The 5915-nt window shown below is 34.1% G+C and overlaps 1 long non-coding RNA gene across 1 annotated transcript; it reads left to right on the forward strand.

Annotated features, from left to right (window-relative positions):
* Positions 1 to 1734: 1734 nt before the first annotated feature.
* Positions 1735 to 5551, forward strand: LOC149414427 (uncharacterized). The gene is made up of 4 exons (XR_016303978.1): positions 1735 to 1840; positions 2257 to 2450; positions 5140 to 5280; positions 5426 to 5551. It is a non-coding gene; the product is annotated as an uncharacterized LOC149414427 (long non-coding RNA).
* Positions 5552 to 5915: the final 364 nt, after the last annotated feature.

The raw sequence follows: 5915 nt of genomic DNA on the forward strand, positions 1-5915 counted from the left end.
TGTCAAAACCAGTAGATGCCTAGGCCCTAGGTAGTAGATAGGCGATCACTGTAATCAATTATATTTTGATGATTTGTATGTATGCGTAGCGTGGTTTTTATGAAAGATAATCTTACGTTGGTTTAGGAATTATCACCCTTGGAAATTCAGCGCCCGAAGTGGACTGCTCTAATTGCGCCCGCACAGGGTCGGCCCTGCCTATAATTCTTTTTTTTATTACTTGACATAGTGAATATCTTTCAACACGTTGAATATGTGTTTTGTGTATATATTCTTGTATTTTTGTGCAAGGTCAAATTAAATCTTTTTTTTTTTTTTTTATATTAGATAAAATAAAATTACATTTTTCACTTATTTAACTAGAAATAACTTATATTTTACACATAAATATATTACACACTGATATTATTCACTTTCATTGTTTTGTTGATTGAGCATAAAACTGAACAATTTTTTTTTAAATATACCCAAACTTTTTTCATTTTTAATTTCGTCTGGGAGGCAATTGTATATGTTGCTTCCCTTCCTTCGTAACCAATGGATTGCTTGCCATAATGAGTATGTATGGCGATTAAATGTATTTTATCGTGTTGCCGTGTAAAGTGTGTGTGTACTTGGGACGTTTTAATGAGTTCGGTATTTGTATGTATGAGTTTATTATTTATTTTGTAAATAAGAAGACATGTATTATATTCACATAATTTTCTTAATTTTAGTAGTTTTGTTTCCATATATATTTTTTTTGTTGATGTTCTAGATTTGAAGTGAAATAGTATTTTGATTACTTTGTTTTGTGTTACCTGTAGTTCGTTTATATATGTTTCACATGTATTTTCCCAGATTTCAACCAAGTAGTTTAAATGTGAGTGTACGAGGCTATAATATAAACCTTTATTAATTTTATTTGGTAACAGATATGATATCCGGCTGAATACGATAATTGAGGGGGTGATTTTATCTTTAATATCTTGAATATGCTGTTTAAAAGTTAGGTGTTTATCAATGCACAGTCCAAGATATTTCTCCTGTATCAGGATTTGCAGGTTATTATTTTTAATTTTTAAGGGTACATGAGGAGGAATTATTTTACGAGTTGAGCTTAAAATCATGTCTCCTGTTTTTTTAACATTCATTGTTAATATATTTGATTGGAGCCAACTGTTAATATGAATTATTAATTATTAATTAGCCAACTGTTACTATTAATTTGTTGCAGTAAGACAGAAATCCTGGGTTCGATTCCTAGTTGAGACCGTTAACTTTTATTTTTCTGTGTCTTGTTCTGTTTCATGTTTTGTTTAGATATATTAGTATTATCTTCTACTTCAATGATAAATCAATGCTCAATACATCGGTTGTACTGACCCTGTTTTGTATTACTGTCCATTGTATTTTTGAAAATAAAAAGTATTTTGATGTGTGCATAGCTGTGGGTTTTTTTTATTTTCCTTTTCCTGCATTTCCAATATTTTTATTTTTAAAATATAATTTTTTGGGCTAGTGAATGAACGATGTTAGCTGGGTACAGGTATATTATCTATGTTTGCACTTTTTTTAAATGGCCTTGAGATTTCTATATGGTCGACAATATATTTACCTGTCTGGACCAAACGACCGTTTTATCTCTGGTCGTCTGTGGTTAAGGGGATGACAAAATGGGGCCATACAAAAAGCCCGAAGATATCGATCTAGAGATTGGTTTATTTATGACTCTTCCTTTTTTCATCGCCAGTTGGCCAGTCGCATCCCCCGGTTTTTACTCTCTAATTCTACTTTATATCGCTAAAACTGTTGAACCCACGAAGTTAAATTTATCTTCCCGTGCTTGTGATATTTATTAGTAAGTACTAATGCTTTTATGAATCACGCTAATCATTTTGGTAGCGACCATTATCGGTACACCTAATGTAACAAATCTATTGGCGTTTTGTTTGCGGAACGTTCAACCTGTCAATTAGACGTCTGTTTATTTTAGTAAAAATATTTTGAAAATATTTTAAAAATTAGTTTCAAATATTCTGTTAAAAGCTTTACCGGTCTTTACATTACTTATGGTTATAGTTATATTGAGTTATCCGACGAATCTTTCAACAGATTTCAAATGTCAACTCCAAGGTCAAGATATTCACAATATGTATATTCCTATTTCACAATATAAGTTTCGCATAAGATATCATTGTTTTGACAAAATTTTAACCAAACAAAATGAAAAGCTCATTTAAAATAGGGTTCCGTCACAATTATGTTCTGTTTCAGGTATACATATTTGTTTGGGCTTGTACCAATTACCGCAGCCTATGACAGCGGTGCCATGGATCTAGTAAATACAAAAACTGTTTCCATCAAGACGGAACCAGGGCCCCAGGAAGAAGGCGGAGGTGAAATGGATTTAGATCTCCCAGATGTAAAGAAGATATGTTCGCAATATGCTGAGAGTACTCAGACAGCCAGTAAGTTGCATTGCTTGGGTAAGCTTCGGTTTATGGGTGAAATTCCTAAAAATTAAAACTAGTTATTTTTATACTAACTTTGGGCCGGGGAATCCGAATCTGGAAGAATTAGGTGGCGGCAAGCAATATTAACTGAATTACACGACTTTAAAATTTCGACGCACAAAAAATTTAACTGGCCATTTTGAACGCTTTCTGACAATAAAACTAGTTATCTTTATACTAACTTTGGGACGGGGAATCCGAATCCGAAAGAATTAGATTGGGGCAAGCAATATAAACTGAATTACACGACTTTAAAATTTCGACGCACAAAAAATTTAACTGGCCATTTTGAACGCTTTCTGACAATAAAACTAGTTATCTTTATACTAACTTTGGGACGGGGAATCCGAATCCGAAAGAATTAGGTTGGGGCAAGCAATATAAACTGAAATATACGACTTAAAAATTTTAGATGCAAACAATATACAACGGCATTGCCGATGCGTTTTTTTGACAGTAAATCCATAGAAAAATAACCAAAGATATATAAAATTAAGTGTTGCTAGTAAGCAATAATATCAATAACGTAAAATAACATGTTTATAATTTCAGTAATATTTCATATTCAAACAGTTAGATTTAGGTTTATTATCACGAAAGGTGAGTTTTTATGTCGGGGGAGACGAAAATATATGCATTTTATATTTTAATTTTGCTAACATTATTTCATTTACGTAAAGTATTCAGATACATTTTATTCACTTTTGTATCACAAACCATGTTACACAAACCTAGCGTAGCCGCTAAACTACTTGAAAACTGGGATGTTTTCTTGCCTTGACGCGAGTAGGCGCTACGAAGGGGGCACTTTCTTTTCTATCACAAACCATGTTACACAAACCTAGCGTAGCCGCTAAACTACTTGAAAACTGGGATGTTTTCCTGCCTTGACGCGAGTAGGCGCTACGAAGGGGGCACTTTCCTTTCTATCACAAACCATGTTACACAAACCTAGCGTAGCCGCTAAACTACTTGAAAACTGGGATGTTTTCTTGCCTTGACGCGAGTAGGCGCTAAGAAGGGGGCACTTTCTTTTCTATCACAAACCATGTTACACAAACCTAGCGTAGCCGCTAAACTACTTGAAAACTGGGATGTTTTCTTGCCTTGACGCGAGTAGGCGCTACGAAGGGGGCACTTTCTTTTCTATCACAAACCATGTTACACAAACCTAGCGTAGCCGCTAAACTACTTGAAAACTGAAATACGTAAATACTTACGTAATTGAAATAATGTTAGCAAAATTAAAATATAAAATGCATATTTTTTCGTCTCCCCCGACATAAAAACTCACCTTTCGTGATAATAAACCTAAATCTAACTGTTTGAATATGAAATATTACTGAAATTATAAACATGTTATTTTACGTTATTGATATTATTGCTTACTAGCAACACTTAATTTTATATATCTTTGGTTATTTTTCTATGGATTTACTGTCAAAAAAACGCATCGGCAATGCCGTTGTACATTGTTTGCATCTAAAATTTTTAAGTCGTATATTTCAGTTTATATTGCTTGCCCAAACCTAATTCTTTCGGATTCGGATTCCCCGTCCCAAAGTTAGTATAAAGATAACTAGTTTTATTGTCAGAAAGCGTTCAAAATGGCCAGTTAAATTTTTTGTGCGTCGAAATTTTAAAGTCGTGTAATTCAGTTAATATTGCTTGCCGCCACCTAATTCTTCCAGATTCGGATTCCCCGGCCCAAAGTTAGTATAAAAATAACTAGTTTTAATTTTTAGGAATTTCACCCATAAACCGAATATATTCCCATTGCTTTTGTAAAATAAATTGTATGTTATTAATTCAAGTCCATTTTCGATTGCCATGGCGACAGAACATAACATGTTTTTTAACGCTGCCCTCTTTTGCCGTAGTTATTTTAGTTTTTATCTTTGCCAGAAACAGCCAATCTACAACATTAGTTAAACTAAATCATTTTTATTTAGTTTTGTGAATACTCCACGCGTGTTCAGACTGCTCTCAAGCTCTTGGCGTAATAGTACGTTGTGTGGCTAGAAGTCAAAAGGAGGGAATGGATATAGAGTGGTGAAAGGTGGGAAGTACTTGTTTATTTCAATCAATGTTTAAATGGAAAAATTGTTAACATTACACCAAGGCGATACCGATAGTATCTCTTACTCTGGAACGTGCCACAAGAATATATTGTGAAATATCACGTATCAATCAAAAAAATTGCTTGCGCACGCTTGGATTTTATCCCGGAACCTCCAGATCACAAGTCGAGAGCCATTCCCTTTGATTACAGAAGCCGCCAATGCTCACAATAAGTGCTCGATTCCTCGAATTTTCCATTTTTTCCTCATGAGTTAAAAGTACATATATATTTATTTGTTTGTACACGCCCAATTAGGGCTCTTACTATTATTGGAAGAAAACAACATTTCGTCGACTTATAAAAACTCCATAATTCAGGTGCTCTAAAGCAAATGTTTATTCCTTCCTGAAGCGGACATCTGGGGTTGTCCTTATTAATTTGATTAAATTAACCGTGAACTCTCTTCATGTAATTTTCAATTCTGCAGGATTAATCAATGGTGTATTTTATCGTTAATATTGTAATTTGAAAACTTGTGTTGTTTAACATCGATTATCAATCTATGTACATGTTGTTTTATAGATTACATTAATGTGGAGACTGTAACCGTTAAGGCGGAACTCGGTGGCCGAGAAGATAGTTATGGGGAACTTCCTTGTATGGAATTTGACATAGACCTGCCGGATGTCAAAAAGGAATGCTTAGAACGAATCTACCTGTCCGGTATAAACAATTTCCTTCCTAAAATTTTACATTTTCTGCCATCGTAATTTGTTAAATTTTTTATCAATTTTAGTGCTTTATTGTGGTATGTGTAGATATTAAGTCGAATAAAGCTTTTATAATCGTATTATTTTTTTTTCGACAGATATCACGACGCATCCTGTGGAAAAACAATTATTTTGTCCTAATTCTATCTTCTCCCTTTCTCATAAGTCAAATTTAAATAGGCACCTATGCAACCCTACAGGAAAAAAACATTTTTCATGTTCCGAGTGCAACTATTCATGTTCTCGAAAGGGCAATCTGATGAACCACATGCTGACTCACAGTGGTGAAAAACCTTTTTCATGTTCCGAGTGCAACTATTCATGTTCTCAAAGGGGCCATCTGACGAGACACATACTGACTCACAGTGGTGAAAAACCTTTTTCATGTTCCGAGTGCAACTATTCATGTTCTCTAAAGAACAATCTGACAAGCCATATGCTAACTCACAGTGGAGAAAAACCCTTTTCATGTTCCGAGTGCAACTATTCATTTTCTCAAAAGGGCAATCTGATGAACCACATGCTGACTCACAGTGGAGAAAAACCTTTTTCATGTTCCGAGTGCAATTATTCATGTTCTCGAAGGGG

This window comes from Hesperophylax consimilis, chromosome 20, assembly GCF_061612785.1.
Source record: "Hesperophylax consimilis isolate HC1 chromosome 20, BYU_Hcon_1.0, whole genome shotgun sequence".
Lineage (NCBI taxonomy): Eukaryota > Metazoa > Arthropoda > Insecta > Trichoptera > Limnephilidae > Hesperophylax > Hesperophylax consimilis.